At 37.3% G+C, this 21947-nt stretch overlaps 1 pseudogene; it reads left to right on the forward strand.

Moving 5' to 3' along the window:
- Positions 1-6588: 6588 nt before the first annotated feature.
- Positions 6589-21947, forward strand: part of LOC107661872 (Fc receptor-like protein 5) — a 29357-nt pseudogene continuing 13998 nt past the window's right edge.

Genomic DNA, 21947 nt, shown 5'->3' on the forward strand with positions numbered 1-21947 from the left:
TCTCCCTCTACACCAACGACTGCACCTCTAAAGACCCCTCTGTCAAGCTCCTGAAGTTTGTAGATGACACTACAGTGATCTGTCTCATCAAGGATGGTGACGAGTCTGCTTACAGACAGGAGGTTAAAGAGCTGGCTGTCTGGTGCAGTCTTAACAACCTGGACCTGAACACCTTCAAAACAGTGGAGATGATTGTGGACTTCAGGAGGAACCGCCCTGCACTCCCCCCACTGACCATCATGGACAGCATTGTAATGACAGTGGAGTCATTCAGATTCCTGGGCACCACCATCTCTCAGGACCTGAAGTGGGACACTCACATTGACTCCACTGCATGTATACTCACTGTCACTGTTCTCTAATAGAAAGATCCTGATGGTATGAGCCCATATAGTTGCCTTAGGATGGTCTGAATGAACTTAGCTTAACGTTCTCGGATTTTGTTGGATACAGCACCCGCTTGTGTGACTCAGTGTGTGTGTGTGTGTGAGTGAGAGAGAGAGAGAGACTGCCTAGTGCCTTTACCTAGTATATAGTTACAATATATTTCTAGAACAGCATACACATCGCACTGCCAAGATAATGAATTCCATTGAAAGTTTTATTTAAAATACTTGTGGTTTTGTCATTTAGTGTGAACTGTTTAACTGATCACTCAAGAGCTGTTTGAAAAGGTTTGTAGTTATAAATCAGTCGTGTTATTTCAGCTTTCTGTCTGTCTGTGTGTGTTATGCTCTGTGAATCAGTTAACCTTTAATCGTCCCTTGATTTGAGCAACGTTAAAGTCCCTTGGGGTCAGATAGACCCCAAACTTTTACAGAGCGATTGCATAAGGAAATATACATTTTTTATATGACAAACTATATATCATTTTTTTTTATTTACTTCTCAGTTATACATTTATGCTGTGTTTTTGTGGATATTTGGTAGTTTATTTTACCTATTTACTGCACAAATACTCAACTATGCCATAAATTGGCTTATGAAAAATTATTTTTTTATGAAAAAATCCCTTAAATTATGACCTAAATTAAATATAAAAGGTTTCTGGATATTGGCCCATGTGTTAGGGATAGAATACTGCCATCTGCAGGTTAGAGGAAAATCTTTAGGTATTATAGTTAAAGAAAGAAAGTGCAATGACCACATATATCCAGCAGAGGTCCATAGGGACTCATTCATTTTCAGTTCAGTTTCAAGTCCATTTTTCTTCATGTTTCAACTTCTCCTCACAACTTTATGATATATATTTTGTGAATATTTATTTCAACATTCTAAAATACATTAAAAATCTGTATTTTTGTATTTATTTTTGTTGTTGTCTGATATATTTTGAATTGTTTGCTTTTGCAAATTATTATACATAAATTTGCAGAAATGTTACAAGTCACCACTAAAAGACATGACTGTAATCACATACTATTTATTTCAGAAAATTATTTATCACAAATAAACACTGCATAATCCTCCTCTTCAGATTCCTGGTAATCCTGTTCAAACTCAGTTTCATCTTCTGTGTCAGTAGTAAAGTCCTCAGGACTATCTGGTTCAGTGTTCTCTGGGCCTTCTTCACTGTCACTTTGATCCAGTATGAAATCCAGGGTCTCCTCAAGACTGTACCTTTTGGCCATGGTGCTGCCACAGAATGAGCTCAGTGCAGGACCCAGACAGCCACTTTTATACCCTAACTGTGAGATGTTTTCAAAATACTGCTGCAGCTCTTTAATCAAAGAGTAAACTTTCTCATCTTTCTTTTCCCTCTCTTTCTGTGTGTGTGTGTGTGTGTGTGGTGTGTTATGTCTACCCCTACACACTGTTGTGCATTTATATCTGATTTTATTTGCCAAAATCTAAAAAATGCCCCAGACACCTGCGCGCGCGTGTGTGTGTGTGAGAGAGTGAACATGCTTGTTCCATGTTGCCTTTGTGCTCTAGTATTAGTCCTTCATTTATGTATGGAAATTTTTCAGATTTATGCCAGTTTTGTTGATTTTATTTGGCAATTTCTATAAAAATGCTCTCTGTTGCAGTCACACACGTGTGTGTGTGTGTGTGTGTGTGTGTGTGTGTGTATGAGACAGAAAGTTCGTTCTACTTTGTGTTTATGGTCTAGGACCAGACCTTTATTTAGATGTAGAAATTTTCAGATTTATACTGGATTTATTTATTTTTTTGACAAATTAAATTAAAAAAATATATTTTTTACATTGTCCCATTCATTTTCAATGTGGGGTCAATCTCACCCCAAGGACCTTTAACGGTGATTTTTTTTTTACACACCTTTAGAACAACCAAATCAAGTCCAGATTTTGTGTGTGTGTTTAGATAGATTATTTAGGAAAAGTCACAGAATGTCATGCCCCTGAAATGAAGGGAACACTTTTAAAAAATAAAATAAAATTCTAATGGGGTCAGCTGGACCCCAGGGACTGATTAAGGGTTACGTAAATAAAGAAAATAAAAAAACAATCCAACAGTGCCAGAAACTGGTTGTTATTATTATTTGCGACCATGTAATGATATTTTGCATCATATGTGGTAGACATTATTCTTTTATATACAGTGGGTACGGAAAGTATTCAGACCCCCTTAAATTTTTCACTCTTTGTTATATTGCAGACATTTGCTGTCTGACTTAAGTGGAACGACTTTATGCTAGGGCAAAAGTTAATATTTTCTTACATTTGATTTTGATTTTTTTATTTTTTTTTTGATGCACCCTAATGTAGGGCAGAACTTTTATCCATCAGGAATTAGTTGAATTGTAAAAAATGGCTGTTACATACATTGTTTGTTTTTGTTTGGAAATAACTTTAAGAAATTAAATAAGGTACATTTTTATTTCATTTTGAAAGAGACATGAATGTCAATCTACATAACACCTCTTTTTTTTTTTTAAATGAATTGCCTCTCTGAGGCCTGACAGCACACTGACTGAACTGAACTGTTTGTTCGTAAAGTTTTGGAAGCTTACATTACTGCTATTTTAGTTGCTTTTCAGTATTTGTTTATCATAGAAGTAAAAGTTTCATATTTTTATTTTGTTCTGCTTTAATACTTCTGCTCTAATACTGCTTTTTGTGTGATATTAACACAGTAAAAGCAAAAGAACCGTGACCTTTTACTGCTGTCCATCAGGTTTGTTATACATTTAAGTTATTAAATATGTTGCACTTTGGAACAAAATGCTACTGTAATCTACATAAATTATTACGGTTAGTATGTTAAAAAGAATGCTATGAAATTTAAGGAATTCTTGAACTTGCAATTTTGGTTCAGAGCCAATGAATTTACATGTGCTTATATTTACACATCCTGTTTTTCTGACTGGTGTGTAATGTTGCATACTAGTGTTCACATGGTGAGAACTGCTGGTTGTTGTGACAGTGTGGTAATTTGTGAATGTTACCAAACAGGAACACATGATGTCAAAGGCTGAATATGTGGGTAAAGTGGTAAAAACACAAGATCAAGAAGAACAAGAAATAATAGTTAATACTACTTGTTTATCCTAGAAGTAAAAGTTTAATATTTTTATTTGGTTCTGCTTTAATATCATAATCAGGGCCGTCGCTAGTAGGGAGAAAGGTGGTGACGATTATAGGGGTCCACAGCTGTGGGGGAGCCCCTGGCAATTTCAAATTGACTGCCCAAGGCCAGCATGAAAGACGCTCAGGACAGTTGACAGGCCACTGCTGCATGTCGTCATAAAAGCTTATTTGCATGTGTTTTTAAGCCTTGCCAATTTAAACATTCAAGAGATTTTAAAGCATTCAAGCACAAGAAGACGCACACAGAGATCTGTGTCTCAGACAGCGCGCGAGCTCTTTCGCCTCATCTTGTGCTTGAACAAACAAATACATCTTGCCAATTTAAACATTCAAGCACAACAAGACATGAAAGAGTTTAATTCAGCACCCGTGCGCTTGAACGGAAAAATACATGCAAAATGATGTTGAATGAAATACCTCTCTTGGCGAGTATCCTTGAAAAAACTGTGGGTTATGTCTTAAGTGAACGTAAACAGTTGAGAAAGAAATCGGATGTGTATCATTATGTTGGATCCATGCATTGTGTCTTAAAGTCAGGGGCGCAACTGCACATTTGCTGAGGGGTATGCGGATTGATGTTGGTGCCCCGTATATTCTTTTTTTTTTTTTTGTCTGAAAATTATTCATATTTTTTTTACATTTTATATAAAATTAGAACATTTTATGTAAAATTCACTTTGAAGAAGTGGCTTTTTTAAATTCATGGAGATAATACATGGAAAATGTGTCATGCTTAAATTGAAGATTTCTGCCACCTGTCGGAAGAAACTTGAAAATGACATGATATTCCCACTACAACCAGTAGATGGCAGCAGAAGATCACTCATTAGCTTATTTACATTTTCCACAACCTATATATTCCTTTTCAGGTGTTTTTAATACAATGAATTAATTTAAAAAAATAATTTATATAATATTTAATTTATATAATGAAGACTATACAATTATATTTTACATTTGATTATTCTGTTTCTGTACCTGAACACTTACAAACTTGAAAAAAATGTAATCATTGTTTAATTTGTATCTTTGCTCTATTCATTTATTTGTGCTATTTACACGATATTAAACAGGGCCCATGGGTACCACCTGCACCGGGGCCCCGCATACCTTAGCTACGGCCCTGATCATAATTAGGGGTGTGCAATATTGACAAAAAAATTTTGATAACGATAATTAGACAATATTTTGCAGAGTGTATTTTTGTGCTGGTACCTAGTTTGGGGCCTGTTGTGAACAGCTGGCTAATATTTTTCACTTCGGAACAAAATGCTACGGTAATCTACATTAAATTATTACAGTTAGTATGAAGTTAAAAAGAATACTATAAAATTTTAAGCAATTCGTGAACTTGCATGTTTTGTCCATTGAATTTACATGTGCTTATTTTTACACGTCCTGTTGTTCTGACTGGTGTGTAATAATGTTGCATATTAGTGTTCACATGGTGAGAATTGTGGGTTGTGGTGACATTGTGGTAATATTTGAATGTTACCAAACAGGAACACATGGTGTCAAAGGCTGAATATGTTTAAAGTGGTGAAACACAAGAAAAACAAGAATGAATAGTACATGTTTTTATGAGATGCTGTTATGTTTGTGATATTTACTTATGGATTTTAGTGTCTAAGCAATTGAGAAAAAAAACTTTAATAAGGATAGCGATTTACCAAAAAAAAAAAAAAAAATATGAGCAACAGTGATATTGACGTTTTTAACTAATGAAAATTCTCATATGTTTGGTTTTACTAACATTTCTCATTCTGCATAAAACTCTAATACAAAAAGATCTGAAATCCAGTGGTATGAGCTTCTCTTCACACTGCATGTGGTTTATTTATCGCGACACCATCAACTAGAAATTATTAGTAATGTGTTGAAGTTTATGCAAGCTGTTTATTTTTACTACTGTACTTCCTCTTTCACATCATTCTTTCAGTGAAATATTGATGCAGATCGCATAATAATGGCTTTCCTCAGATTCCTCAGATCAGTGTCACTGATCAGTCAACAGTGTGAAACATACAGTGACCAGTGCAGTCTGATTCTCCAATGGCAACCCAGTCTCACGGCATTTTGTGACATAGTCACAAAATTTAATCTATTGATTCGTGTTCATGGACACAAATTTTTTATATTTTTATAAATCTGATTGTTTGGTACATTGGGCTGTTTTGTTTTCTTTTCTTTTCTTTTTGTACAATTTATTTCATGATAAGGACCAATTGTTTGGTCTGTATTCATCCTTCTAAAAAGTCTGTGAAAAGTTATTAAAAATGTTTGTAAATACATGTAAATGGAATAGTTCCTTCAACAGACATCAAATACTTAACTAAGAAAGACCTCAGGTTGCACATGTATTGTTGCTGTGTTATATTGTAATAAAAGGCTCATGACCTTTTTACACAATTAAACCGATTTCTGGGGGCTGAAAATAAGAATTTCTTCCTTAAAACAACTGAAAAAAAAAATCTAATTGTTATGAAGGTGGATTCATTAAGATGAGCTGGAATCATATTTTTTAAATTTGTTTTAACGACCATCCCTTTACTTTGTGTATTAGTGTTAAACTGTGTTGCCAGGTACAAATATATTATACAAACTCAAAGTTTTGTTTTGTTTTAAGTCAGTTGCATTAACCTGTGTGAGGGAGCAGCAGTCATTCACTTCACTTCAATAACTGTAAAAATACAGCTAATACCAGCATTACAATAAAGAGCCATCAAAATATTGTTTCATTTCCCTTGTTCATTGAACACACCAGAATGTAACCTTTTTTTTTTTAAATGTTCAGTTTAATACTTAATAAGTCACAACAACATTTCTGTAAAAAACTTGCATGTTAGTCTGTGTGACATTTTCTGAAAACATGTTATAAGATCATCTACATTATCAAATGATTTTCTGTAACACATAAAGTACATTTGTATGTATTGAATCTGTCCTGATGTTCCTAAAGATCTGGCTGCAGGTTTCAGGAAGTCTTGAGGCTTTAACACAGTCTGTGTCTTTACCTGTCTGTCATCATTCAGTCAGTATGGAGCTCAGTCAACTTCCTCTTGTGCCTCTTGTGCTCTGTGAGTATTATTTTATTCATATGTATTTCAGTGGATGTTAATTGCTTATATTATGTAAATGATTGAGTGTTTTAGTGTTCCTCGATTTTATTTTATTTCTGCTCTCAGAGTTTCAAATCCAGCTGTAGTCCAGTGAAAGATGAGTTTGAGAGAGGAAGTGTGCAGTTAGTGCTGTTTGTGAAGAGAAATGCACTCTGTTGTGTTGTAGACCAGTGTGTTTGTTCAGTCATTCAGTTTTGTGCTGTTTAATGTTGTTGAATCAGTTCTGTTGGCTTGTTTTTCATAGTTATTGTCCCTGTTGTCTTAAGTAGAAATTCACTAGTATGCAGTTAGTAAGAGTGTATTTATTCCTCTGCTTGTGATCAGACTGTTGGCTTGAAATTCTCTGAACAGGCTTCTCTGCTATGACCAAATCTGTAAAATATCTGTCAGATTTTTAAATGTTTATCTAGATTCATATACAGTCCCACAGAATATCTTAATATTTTATAATTCTTAATAATTATCATTGTGAGTTTTGAATCTAAAAGATTTTCATTAGATCCCGCTTCCAGCATACAGGTGTCATTAACTACTAGTTTAAGACACAGTTAATCAGTTTATTGTTCACACGGTAATACGTTTTTTTTTCTCTTTGTGTTTTTAGTGCTGATTTCAAACATCCACTCTGGACACACTGAAGGTGAGTGAATTTGATTCATGTATTTCATCACATATGAGTGATTCTACAGTAACTGTTACAAACCAACTTAATTATGATTATAAATGCACTTTAAACAAGTTGATTTATTCAAGTGACAATTCTGAGGTGTGACAAGAAACACCAAAAACATTAGTCTATCAAAAACATCTGATATATTTCTTACATTCACTCTGTAATAATTTAGATTTCACAGAGAGAAACAAGATCTTATGTTGGGAAACTTGTTGAAAAACCTTCGCAACTCATGTTTCCAATTTCCCATTGATTGTAAATTGAGGTCTTTTAGAAATAAATATAACAAGACTTCAGTCTAACCTGATTTATCATGCGTGTTTTACAATCAACTAAAAACAGCACATTATTTTCATTGTGATTTGTTGTCATTGTACAGAAAGACCAAAAGCCAAAGTGAGCATTAAACCTGATCAGCATGTATTCGGAGGAGAGACAGTCACTCTCAGATGTGACATTGATGGTGAAGGAGTCACTAGCTGGCAGTACAGCTGGTATAAAGACAGTTCAGTCAGTGTTTTTAGTGAACTACAGGAACACACATTCAGGTATGTTACTGAGTCTGACGCAGGTAATTACTCCTGTTATGGAGCAGAGAGAGGAGGATCACGAACATCAAACATCAGTGATGCAGTTACACTGACAGTATCAGGTGAGTTTCATCTTCTCTTCATATAAACACACAAGTTTAACATGTTATTAATGAGTCATTTCTCTATTTCAGATGAACCCAGAGCAGTTTTAAGTGTTTCTTCACAGAAGTGGTTGACTGAAGGAGATCCAGTGACTCTGATCTGTGAGGTTAAAGGCTCCTCTTCAGGCTGGACATTCAGCTGGTACACTGTAACTGTTTCATCAAGTAAGATATAGTGTGCTTCATGTGATAACATCTGAATGAACTGGTTTTTATTAAAAAAAAACATTATAGAGATTAAAAATATTGTACCAGTCTGAATACACTGATTATACCAACAAAGGTCATTTATAAGACTCCTACAGAAACAACTTATTGAGGTAACTGCACATTCTCACTTTATACAGACAAGAGATATCCTTATAAGCCACTCTCAGACAGCAGCAGAGGAGCTGGAGGAAACTACACGGTCAGTTCTGCTGCTCTAAATCACACAGCAGTTTATGTGTGCACAGCAGAGAGAGGAAAACCAGTCTATAGCACATGGTCCAGCAACACACAACTGCTATGGGTCACTGGTGAGTTCAGACTGAACCACAGAATAAATGAGACACTCCTAAAATTTTCCTTGATTTTTTTTTAGAGTTTGATGTGTCCTGAAATTTTATCCTGTCATAATATGGCTACTTTTTAATAGTGTCAATGTAGAAAGATGCTTTTGCTATCAGGTGTAGTTACTGCATCTAGTAGCAGGGGCTACATAGACCATATTAGCAACAAAACCACTTAGCCTCAAAAATGTAAAACGTTTCATTCTACTGGTGGAAAATTATGAAAAAGTAAATATATAACTATGGTGGCACAAAAGTGTTATGTACATAAGTGGACTTGAGGGAAAATAATCAAAGAGGTGCAATACAAATTTGTAATCTGATCCATTGAATAAAGAGTGTTTTAATTATGAAATGTATTTTTTCATTTTTATGTGATTGACCACACCTTGATCCTAGGAAGGACTTCACCAACAACAGCCAATATAGGATGGACCCAACCTGGTCTCATAAACATACGTACCTCTGTGCACTTTTTGTGCAACACCGCTTTCGCCGCAGTTTCAAAGAGAAATGTCAACTGAGTGGCGCTAAAACACAGGTTCAATACGTGAACCCTGGCACGTTTTTATTAGGTTGATATAGGTACCTATTGCTGTGTTTTTACTACGTTGCTTCAGGTACGTATTGCGGCGGTTCAGAATTAAAATATCCGGGGACTGTCACTAAAAGTTAATGCTCTATCGTGTTGGAAATGATATGCCCTACGCCAAATCCAACCCTAAACCTACCCAATAGTGTTAACAAATGCAAATCTGATATAAAAATGCATTTGTTGATGCAACCGTGCCATTTCAACTTCCTTTTACACAGATTTGAATTATTTTGTCAATTACACGGGATTCGAATCAGAGCTCTTTGCCTGTCAAGTACATCGCCGTACTCAATGAGCTACCAAACAAACCTTCCGTCTATGAAAACCCATAGACATGAAGCTGGATATGTGCGATGCTAACGTTCAAAAGCATCAGTTTTCAAATCTCCCAGCATATTAATATTGTTTTGAAGTCATAACATGATATTCTTCAAGTGATATTCTTCAAATCAAGTAACGCTAGAGGCAGTAATTTTACTGCCTCTACTGTTCATTTCTTTTGGAAACTGCAGTGATATATACTTATTGGTACGTATTTTGTGCCTCGCTAAAAAGTGCACCCAGGTACGTTTATGCCATGAGACCAGACTAGGTAGGATGGACCATAGACATAATAAATACCTAGACGCCTCATTGGCCGCTTTGAGCCGTTGCTGCGATACGTCAACGCGTCCGGCGGCCAATGAGGCGTCTAGGTATTTATTATGTCTATGGGATGGACCATATCCACCTTATTTTTCAGTGCGGAAGTAAGCCATTTTCTGTGAATGTGTGAGACTTCCGGTTCATTAGCCTCTGTTGGGAAATAACGAGAAGAAGAATAAAGTGCAGTAAACAGTAAAACTGTTTGCACTACAAACCAGTGTGTTCATAATTAGGATAATACATTAAAATATGGTGAGACACACCAGTTTGCAATATCAAGCAGCAAAAAGCACAGCTAAAAACACAGCACAGCTAAAAACAGCTGTAAGCGGATGACACCAGAAGCCAGACGCATTCAATTTACAAATGGCTGTGCCCGCTCTTATGGGAAAAAATAAGGTGGATAAACACTTAATCAGTCATTTTAAAGTTTGATTAATATCCATTAGTTGTATAAAATGCCTGCTAATTATATCTCAGTAAATATACAGCAAAATCAGCTAACTATAAATATTACTAGGTTCTCACTGTATGGGCAGAGAAGAACTGACTCCTGAGTCAAGCCTGGTTTCTCTTAAGGTTTTCTTTTTCTTTTTCTTTTTCTTTTTCTTTTTCTTTTCTCCAATGCCTTATTGAGGTTTTTGTTGGTTGTCACAGTTGTCATTGGCATGCTTGTTGATGGCATAATGACAAATATATTAAGGTGTAATTTTATTTATGATGTTTTAAATAGAAATACTCAGTGATGACTTGAAGATTTTTAGATACAAGAACTGTAGTATTTTTCTAAAAAGTTGCTTTGAAAGAATGTAAATTGTGTCAAGTGTTATATGAACAAAACTGACTTGACTTGATTTCCAAACTGTAATTGTCTTCTCAGGTTTTTCTTCTCCAGTCTTTCTGATCATCAGTCCCAGCAGAACTCAACACTTCACATCTGTCTCTCTCTCTCTGAGCTGTGAGGACCAGAGTAACTCAGATAGATGGAGAGCGAGAAGATACACAGACCATGAGCAGCTGGAATATTGTTCATCACTGTGGGGATCACAAACAGGATCTACCAGCACTCCACCAGCACATCAGACACTGGAGTGTACTGGTGTCAGTCTGAATCTGGAGAGATCAGTCATCCTGTCAATATCACTGTAGACAGTGAGTCTGTTTCTTTATTTATTAATTTCACAAAGCCCTCGTTTTGTGTGTCAGATTTAAATAGCCAGATTCAATCACCCACACAATCTTATTCCTAAATGACAATGAATCCGCTAGACCAGCGGTTGAAGTGACGGAAGGCTACGTGAACAAAATACTGAAATGTAGCCTACCGTTAATTTAATTATATCACATTCGTAAATAACATTTACCTGAACATGTTTCTCACAGCCAAAATATAGCGTGTGCTCCCTCTAGTGTACAAAAAAATGGTAGTGCTATATTTTGCGGTCAAAAAGTGCACCTCTGTTTGCTCACGTGCATCAATCGGAGTATTAACAGTGAGAGAGAGATGTTGTGGCAGAACCGACACTTGGGTACCACAGGACGTGCACTTCGTTACAGATTAAAAGAGAGGGATAAAATATAAGGTAAGTTGGCAAATAGGTAAATACATGTAGAATTGCACTGTTTGCTCATGTAGCAGTTTTACTCTGGTTGTGTTTTGTTGTTCTCAATAAAGACAATGCGGGTGGAGGAAGTCTCAAGATGTTTTATTCTGCAGAAACACACAGAGCACAATTAAACTTTTTTGGGATACACCTCTCTCCCCTTCAGTCTGCCCGTACAGCATGGAGAAAGCAGTACTCTCATTTGAAGAGCGAGAGAAAGCACAACCGACCCCGTGTCACCACCTGATTTGGGAGTGAATCCACAGGATCAGAGGTTTGAACATCAACTGCACCTCCCACAGATGGAGATATCACTGCGTCACAAGTCAATCCTCCATTACTTGAATGATCAGAAACATTGTCAGATTCCAAAAGTTCATCCTGTGTTGCTGGAAACACAGATTGTGCGGTCTCAGAATCCACAGCTAATTGAGGGACACTCTCTGTCTTAGAAGCTCGGCGCCATCTTGAACCAAAGATCAAGAGGGCACTCATTTCCTTTGGGTCGTGTCGCGTAAAAATCAGCTAGCGGTTGACATGATCCAGGGCTTTCACTGAAGTAACGTCTTAACACATCATAGATGGTCTCAGGGGAGATGGCATCGTTAGGGCTGCTTTTGAGTCTGACCTTGACGATACTCTTGGCCCTGCCTAGCAGGTGGCTCAGTATCTCATCTACCTGATCCTTGTCAGAGCAATCCGCTTTGTGGAGATACAATTCCATCAACTCAATCCATTCTTGAACTGTGTATTTGTCTGTTTCATCTCCTCTAAACATTGGGGGTTCTTTGACATCTGGCTTGACTATCAGGCTGACACCAGTAAGATTTCGACCTGTGTTAGAGGGTTCTGGTGCAACAACACTGAATGGGACTGAACTGGAGGGGGTGACTGGGCTTTGACTAGTTAATAGCCGGGTGACAATGGAATCCCCTATCTGACTGCCTAATTCACCAATAAGTTCACGTAACTGCTGTGCAATGTTATCATTTGCATTACTAGGAGTAGAGGCAGTCGGCCCAATAGGTTGATCTGGTAGGATATCATGTGATTGAGGACTATAAACTAACACTCTAGGCCTACCAATGACAGGTTCATCCATATCCAACAACCCTCTGCCCCTACCCAGATATGGCGTTGTCATATCGGAGTCTTTCCTTACCCCAGCCATAGTGTACATTTACAACAGTGACAGAATAAACACAAAAGAAAACTGACCTCAGAGAATGTCCAATAAGTATGATGAGAAAAAAAAAACAGTTCAATATGTCAGTCTGCAGAAATGGTCTCTTGTCCTTTTACAGTTACCAGAACAATGGTGAAATCGATTCCTCAGCACATGCAGCATCCAGATGCCACAAACACGTTGCACAACTCCGGCGATCGGCTGCGGCTGATCCAGTTGATCCAGTAGGTCACGGCGCCATTTTTATGTAGCAGTTTTACTCTGGTTGTGTTTTGTTGTTCTCAATAAAGACAATGCGGGTGGAGGAAGTCTCAAGATGTTTTATTCTGCAGAAACACACAGAGCACAATTAAACTTTTTTGGGATACACCTCTCTCCCCTTCAGTCTGTCTCTTCCCCCTTTTCCGGCGGCGTTTCCTCGGTCGCGACCGTGCGGCCCAGACAAAGGGCTCTGATGCGGTGTCTGTAAACAGAGCGCCGGCGTTCAAGAACTCAAAGTCCGGTTTGCGTTGCGCGACGTAGGAGCCAATGTTTAAAAGCGTGTGTCTATCGTACAACATCCAACACGTAGAACAACAAAATAACAAGTAAAACAAACGAAAAACTGCAGAGTTTTCTCGGAGCTCGCAACACGGCTGCCAAGCTCGGCGCCATCTTGAACCAAAGATCAAGAGGGCACTCATTTCCTTTGGGTCGTGTCGCGTAAAAATCAGCTAGCGGTTGACATGATCCAGGGCTTTCACTGAAGTAACGTCTTAACACATCATAGATGGTCTCAGGGGAGATGGCATCGTTAGGGCTGCTTTTGAGTCTGACCTTGACGATACTCTTGGCCCTGCCTAGCAGGTGGCTCAGTATCTCATCTACCTGATCCTTGTCAGAGCAATCCGCTTTGTGGAGATACAATTCCATCAACTCAATCCATTCTTGAACTGTGTATTTGTCTGTTTCATCTCCTCTAAACATTGGGGGTTCTTTGACATCTGGCTTGACTATCAGGCTGACACCAGTAAGATTTCGACCTGTGTTAGAGGGTTCTGGTGCAACAACACTGAATGGGACTGAACTGGAGGGGGTGACTGGGCTTTGACTAGTTAATAGCCAGGTGACAATGGAATCCCCTATCTGACTGCCTAATTCACCAATAAGTTCACGTAACTGCTGTGCAATGTTATCATTTGCATTACTAGGAGTAGAGGCAGTCGGCCCAATAGGTTGATCTGGTAGGATATCATGTGATTGAGGACTATAAACTAACACTCTAGGCCTACCAATGACAGGTTCATCCATATCCAACAACCCTCTGCCCCTACCCAGATATGGCGTTGTCATATCGGAGTCTTTCCTTACCCCAGCCATAGTGTACATTTACAACAGTGACAGAATAAACACAAAAGAAAACTGACCTCAGAGAATGTCCAATAAGTATGATGAGAAAAAACAAGTTCAATATGTCAGTCTGCAGAAAAGGTCTCTTGTCCTTTTACAGTTACCAGAACAATGGTGAAATCGATTCCTCAGCACATGCAGCATCCAGATGCCACAAACACGTTGCACAACTCCGGCGATCGGCTGCGGCTGATCCAGTTGATCCAGTAGGTCACGGCGCCATTTTTATGTAGCAGTTTTACTCTGGTTGTGTTTTGTTGTTCTCAATAAAGACAATGCGGGTGGAGGAAGTCTCAAGATGTTTTATTCTGCAGAAACACACAGAGCACAATTAAACTTTTTTGGGATACACCTCTCTCCCCTTCAGTCTGCCCGTACAGCATGGAGAAAGCAGTACTCTCATTTGAAGAGCGAGAGAAAGCACAACCGACCCCGTCAGCAGCATATGTGCTTCTAAAGATGGCGCTGTTCGCACATCGCACGAGGTATCATGTGCATCACCAATATGTGCCCCATATAAGACAATATTCTGCATGAACGGTTCCCACTAGAATTAATTATGAACATTATGCTCCATTATAACTCCAAACACAAGTAAGAAGCACACACAATAAACAAAAAGAGTTTTGATGAAGTTCATTAACAATATTCATTATATTTTGTAATATTTGAACCAGCTACACTCACGTGCATCAATCGGAGTGAAGTGAGAGATGTTAAGGCATGCTTAGGACACCGCTCCATTATGGAATAGTAGAGAGGAAAAAATATTTAGAGTAAGGTGGTGTAAGGAAATTATTAGCTCAGGTTTTGAGAGGAATCGAATTTGAAGATTCAAAATCAACCTGATTGAACAGATTCCAAATTTGATAGTTTACACCTCAACTATTCGTCCAGCGTCTAGTAGAATTTAGTGTATCTTAACGATTTGGATATTTGTATTATCCCTGGCCACAGGTTTATACATGCTAGTGATAATTTATAAGCAACGAGCTAGGTAACCAGATCTGGGCAAAGTTTAACTTTAAATACACAACACAATACAATGATTCTTATAATGAAGCACATTAATTTATTTGAGCTACTCTATAGATTACATGGATCTACACTAATGAAAGCACACACACACACACACACACACACATACAGTTCTGAAGATGAGAGTTAAGGGAGTTCTGAGGAAGCCCCAAAATTCTAGTACTTCCTGCTAGTTCTTAGATCGCACCACAAAAACAGAGATTTGGCTTATCTTTAGTTGCTTAAGATCAATTCAGCACCGATTTCAGCAGATAGAAGATTTTGTTTGTTACTTGCGCTTGCGCTGGAAAGCGGGGTTTCCGTTTCTGCCTGAGGGAGTCCCGTTGCTGATTGGCTGCTGATCTGTCGTTTGGATGACATCTTTTGGGAGAGCCCTCGTAGTGACTGGAGGTTTGCCTAGTGATGTAGGAGCTTCGGAAGTTTGTCAGACTTTCTTTGTTTGCAAGACTTCGAAGCTTTCTGGCAGTCACAAAGTTTCAACGGAGTGTTTGAGTTCTGGATGACCCGATCGCGTGAAGGTGAGCGTGTGAGCGCAAGTTGGAGCGTAGTCGAACACAGGCGAAAAGAGCACTAGTGCGAAAGAGCCAAGGGTTTTTGATCGAGCCACATAAGTCCGTTTCACAGATCGTTGTTCCAATCAGATATTGGCTGCAGGGCTTAGCCACGCCCCAGACGGTTCCTCTTTGTGCATAGATTAACATAATGCTCTCTCCATCACATGAGGAGACCATCAATAAAAGTTTTGTTAATACTTCTATAAAGTGTCGCACAATACACACTGTTCAAAATAACAGCTTTTCATTCATTTCAATGTTCTGCAGTTATCACAAGTTTTCATTCAACACTAAACTTCACATATCTTACACACATATTAATAGCTTTATCTGCTAAAGGGGGTTATAAAACATTAATTAAAGTATCATAGGTTCCAATAAACACATCAAGCATATGTAAGACATCAAACATATTATTTGCAAATATAGTTGCCCTTTTATACTTTTAAATGATTGTCTTTTGAAATCATCTATGCGAGTTCGCGTGTTCCTTTGTCTGCCGAGAGAAACGTGTGTCTTTCTGGAATGTATGGAAAAAGGGTCAAGAAAGTCACGGGTGTAGGTCTGCTGATTTTCCCGCTCAGACGATGGAGCTATAAATCTGTCTTTCTTCTTTATTGGATTATCGATTTATGCTGACGCTGGTCAAAGTTACACTGCACATCTGGTCCTTGGATGGTCTCACACAGAGGTTGAGTCGCGTTATCACTGTTCTTTAGATCCGTTGTTTTTGCAGGCCTGGAGCTTGTTCGCTAAATCACTCTCTTCCTGTGTTCCTCCCATGGATGTGAGCGAAGCGATCATGAGTGACAATCATCCCTTTGTAGTTTAATTAAGTCATTCCAGACGGGGAAAAGTTCTCTCTTCCTCCTGATTGGACTAAGTCTACCATTGCTTTAGGGCTCTCTTGAGGAGATAAGCGGAGCAGGACGGAAAACTGAGACAACTGGACGCCTGAGCTGGCCATGGATCAGTTTTATGACTCGCAAATGGTTAGGAGGGTGAATCTTTAGATGTCTCTGGAATGTAGTTTCCACAGCTCACGTTGGTGATTCAGGGGTTTATTCGTGTCTGTTCGACAGAGATCCTACAGTGGCAACTAGGTAGGCTTAAAAGTGTAGAAGGAGAGGAGGGTTGCATTGTCAATTTTAACATTTGCATCAATCGGAGTGTCCGGTAGCAATGAGAGATCTTTGGGGAAATAAAGCGGCTAAGGTAAAATGCACAATCTGCATTGTAAAAAGCGCTAGGCCTATATAAATAATGGTGACTTAAATTGACAGGTGAAAAGTGTGTTAATGTGTACCGTTGTGGCCCCCACTGGTAAAAAACGGCGGGTTATTTTGTTATTATCTAAGGTGCCATACAGAAAAAAAAAAATAGAAGGATACACGGTTTGCATTGTCTGCAGGAGCGCCTTAACTTTAGGTTAGGATAATTCCAAGGGCCCGACGAGGGAGAGGAGCCCGGAATGTGATTTCTAACAAGGGCACCCCCCACCTCCGGAACGCGATTGCAGTTCAGGTGGCCCAGAAACCATAGCAGCGCCCCTGATTGTCTGTGCGTTTGGTCAGAATTCATACTCTGATTACATAGAGCAGCAGCAGGAAGCGCTGAGGTTGTCATGGCAACCAGATACACTGCACGCAAATTATTATTTAATTATTTTGCCACCGTTTGCCACACTAAACTTAGCAATAAACACGTTGAAAATAATACACAATAAACATGTCTGTCAAAACGACCTCAAAGGAGGCTTTTATTAAGCAAATCAAGGACTGAATCACTTTTCCACAGGCAGGGTCACAATTATCTACAGTGTATGAAGCTAAAGGTTTTTGGGTTAAGGTTCATAATGTAGAACATTTTTAATATTGTATGCTGTATAGTAGCTAGCAAACAAGGAATACAGCTGTTAAGCTAATAGTCACATTTAGCTGAGTAAGATCATGATTGAGAAATGTTTCCATCTTTGTTGCCACAGTTTTGGAAGTGTCTAAAAGGATTGAACGCATATGTACAAGTCATTGGTGTTTGGCGATGAGTTTTTTTTAGTTTTATTGAGTTTTCCCAATACTTTGGGCAATATAGTGTATGTTTGGTGTGATAGGGGGCTCAACCTCATATTCTTTCATAGGGCCCAAAATTGCTTGCGGCGCCCCTGTGCAGAAGGATGTTAAATGCCTGGGGGGTACGCGACTGTAATAAGTTTGAAAACCACTGTGCTAGACTATTAAACCTTTTGCCGTTTTTTTTTTTTCCCCCAGAAAAAAGCAGCTCTAGGTCTTTTTCAGCTCATGTTTCCTCTGTTTCTGTAGCTGGTGTGATTCTGGAGTCTGGAGAGTATCCTGTGACTGAAGGAGATTCTCTGACTCTGCACTGTTTATATGAACATTCAACCCCACACCCCACCAGAGCTGATTTCTATAAAGATGGATCACTCATCCAGAGTCAAACTACAGAGATGGTCATCTCTACTGTCTCAAAGTCACATGAGGGCTTCTACTACTGCAAACACCCAGAGAGAGGAGAGTCACCCAAGAGCTGGATCTCAGTTAGAGGTGAAAGTCAATAGAAACTGTGAGCTGATTTATTTCTTCATATGCTCTTGTTCAAAAACAGTTCTTGATAAAGTGTTTGTGTGTCTCTTTTTCAGTGTTTCATTCAGAATCTCATATCTCTGTCCTCCACACACTCAGTTCTGTACTGGCAGTTTGTCCATATCTGCTAGTGACAGTCGTGCTGATTTTCAAATGCTGCAGGATGAGAGGTAAATGTCTGTCTGATTTATTATAACACTATATTCAGTTTAACACCAAATTGGTCATTATTATCATTAATAATGTGTAGCTTGTCATCTTTTGGGTTTGTAAGGTGCTTACTAAAGCTGCTTTGTAACAACTTGTATTGTGATTTTTTTTTTATACAAATCAGTTGAATCAAATCTGTCTTGCTCATCCTGTATATTTTTTACTCTACAAATTATACATATTTCCTCTCTGACAAAGACATGATTTTTTTTTGTTTCGTCTTTTGGTCAAATGTAGTTAAATTTAGTTAAAAGATCATGGTAGGTCGTTCATAAAAACAATAAAGATAAAGATTAAAATAAAAAAACATGCATACCTGTTCAAGTAGAGTAAATGCTTGAGTAAATGTTTTGTATGTATTTAACAGTTACATCTGTTGAAGAACAAGAAACTGCAATCTGATAATCTGTTGTGATGGTGACAAAACTTCAGCTTGATCCTGGAATCTCTCAGTATCTCATTCAATATTTGGGCTGAACTTACTTACTGTAAAAGTCACGTTTTGGGAGTGACTCCTTTTTGCATCTCTTGTTTGTAAAGTCAGCATGAACCGGCATCAAGACCCTTTTGACCTCTGAGTGAAACGGGATTTTCAACGAGAAAACGTGTAGAGAAGAACTTGTTTTTATCTATCTGGAATTAACTGGAATGTACATAATTGCTGTTATACAGTGCTTTTCGTATAACATCCGTGTAACACCTAATTTTTTTTTTATTAAATGCCTCTCTGAGGCCTGACAACACACTGACTGACTGAACTGAACTGTTTGTTCATAAAGGTCTGAAAAGCTTATTTTACAGAAGTTAACTTTTAAGGGTGATATTTGCCGCCTTCATGCTTCATCACACAGTGAATGTGTGGACTCTCAAGGCATGTTTTGGTAACACTTTGTAATAACTTTCATTAATAAATCATTAACAAACATTATATAATGTTTAACTAATCATTACTTAATATATATTCACATATCTAAAAATATGAGATAATGTGCTTGTTAATGTTAACTAATAAACTTATTAAACATTACCAAATGATTAACAGATAATTATTTAATGTAAATTTTAATGCTTACAAATGTCATTAAACTCTCAATTCATATGATCATGAATTAAATCTTCAAATGATTTTGACAGATGGTTTACAATGATTAAAAGCTTCATTAATAAATCATTAACAAACAGATCATTAGTTAATGTTTGCAAACGTCATTAAACTTTCAAAATTAAAATTCTCAATTTATCCAAAATCGTGCAGCTCTAGGTCTTTTTCAGCTCATGTTTCCTCTGTTTCTGTAGCTGGTGTGATTCTGGAGAGTCCTGTTCATCCTGTGACTGAAGGAGATTCTCTGACTCTGCACTGTTTATATGAACATTCAACCCCACCAAACCTCAGAGCTGATTTCTATAAAGATGGATCACTCATCCAGAGTCAAACTACAGAGATGGTCATCTCTACTGTCTCAAAGTCACATGAGGGCTTCTACTACTGCAAACACCCAGAGAGAGGAGAGTCACCCAAGAGCTGGATCTCAGTTAGAGGTGAAAGTCAATAGAAACTGTGAGCTGATTTATTTCTTCATATGCTCTTGTTCAAAAACAGTTCTTGATAAAGTGTTTGTGTGTCTCTTTTTCAGTGTTTCATTCAGAATCTCATATCTCTGTCCTCCACACACTCAGTTCTGTACTGGCAGTTTGTCCATATCTGCTAGTGACAGTCGTGCTGATTTTCAAATGCTGCAGGATGAGAGGTAAATGTCTGTCTGATTTATTATAACACTATATTCAGTTTAACACCAAATTGGTCATTATTATCATTAATAATGTGTAGCTTGTCATCTTTTGGGTTTGTAAGGTGCTTACTAAAGCTGCTTTGTAACAACTTGTATTGTGATTTTTTTTTTATACAAATCAGTTGAATCAAATCTGTCTTGCTCATCCTGTATATTTTTTACTCTACAAATTATACATATTTCCTCTCTGACAAAGACATGATTTTTTTTTGTTTCGTCTTTTGGTCAAATGTAGTTAAATTTAGTTAAAAGATCATGGTAGGTCGTTCATAAAAACAATAAAGATAAAGATTAAAATAAAAAAACATGCATACCTGTTCAAGTAGAGTAAATGCTTGAGTAAATGTTTTGTATGTATTTAACAGTTACATCTGTTGAAGAACAAGAAACTGCAATCTGATAATCTGTTGTGATGGTGACAAAACTTCAGCTTGATCCTGGAATCTCTCAGTATCTCATTCAATATTTGGGCTGAACTTACTTACTGTAAAAGTCACGTTTTGGGAGTGACTCCTTTTTGCATCTCTTGTTTGTAAAGTCAGCATGAACCGGCATCAAGACCCTTTTGACCTCTGAGTGAAACGGGATTTTCAACGAGAAAACGTGTAGAGAAGAACTTGTTTTTATCTATCTGGAATTAACTGGAATGTACATAATTGCTGTTATACAGTGCTTTTCGTATAACATCCGTGTAACACCTAATTTTTTTTTTATTAAATGCCTCTCTGAGGCCTGACAACACACTGACTGACTGAACTGAACTGTTTGTTCATAAAGGTCTGAAAAGCTTATTTTACAGAAGTTAACTTTTAAGGGTGATATTTGCCGCCTTCATGCTTCATCACACAGTGAATGTGTGGACTCTCAAGGCATGTTTTGGTAACACTTTGTAATAACTTTCATTAATAAATCATTAACAAACATTATATAATGTTTAACTAATCATTACTTAATATATATTCACATATCTAAAAATATGAGATAATGTGCTTGTTAATGTTAACTAATAAACTTATTAAACATTACCAAATGATTAACAGATAATTATTTAATGTAAATTTTAATGCTTACAAATGTCATTAAACTCTCAATTCATATGATCATGAATTAAATCTTCAAATGATTTTGACAGATGGTTTACAATGATTAAAAGCTTCATTAATAAATCATTAACAAACAGATCATTAGTTAATGTTTGCAAACGTCATTAAACTTTCAATGCGTTTTAAAAATCTACAAATGATTTTAACAGAAATTATACAATGATTACAAGTTTACTTGCTAATGTACTTTTGAATTCTTACAAATGTCATTAAACTTCAGTTCACATATTAGCTAATGCTCATTTTTAGTTTACAAATGTTGTGAAAAAAATATAGCTTAGGCACTTCACAAACTATTCATGTTAATATATTAATTAGCTCATAATCGCAGTCTGTGTAAAGGTCATATATTTGGTCTTTGTGTTGACTTCTACTATTTGCAAATCTTAAATGTATTAATTATTTGTTCACGTTTTTGCAGTACCCAATCTAAAGTGGAAACTATTCATCAATTGTAAGTGTTTATAAACATTTACTAATCACTAGTACTTTTTTATGAGCAGTCATTTTGATGGCAAAAAGTGTCCCAAATTACCGGAATTCACCCTATTTTCACGTCTTTACAAATCATTTATTAATCCTTTGTTCATGTTTTTGCAGTACCCAATCTAAAGTGGAGACTATTCATCATTTGTAAATGTTTAT

Source organism: Sinocyclocheilus anshuiensis, unplaced genomic scaffold (assembly GCF_001515605.1).
Source record: "Sinocyclocheilus anshuiensis isolate Anshui unplaced genomic scaffold, SAMN03320099.WGS_v1.1 scaffold47, whole genome shotgun sequence".
Classification (NCBI taxonomy): Eukaryota; Metazoa; Chordata; class Actinopteri; order Cypriniformes; family Cyprinidae; genus Sinocyclocheilus; species Sinocyclocheilus anshuiensis.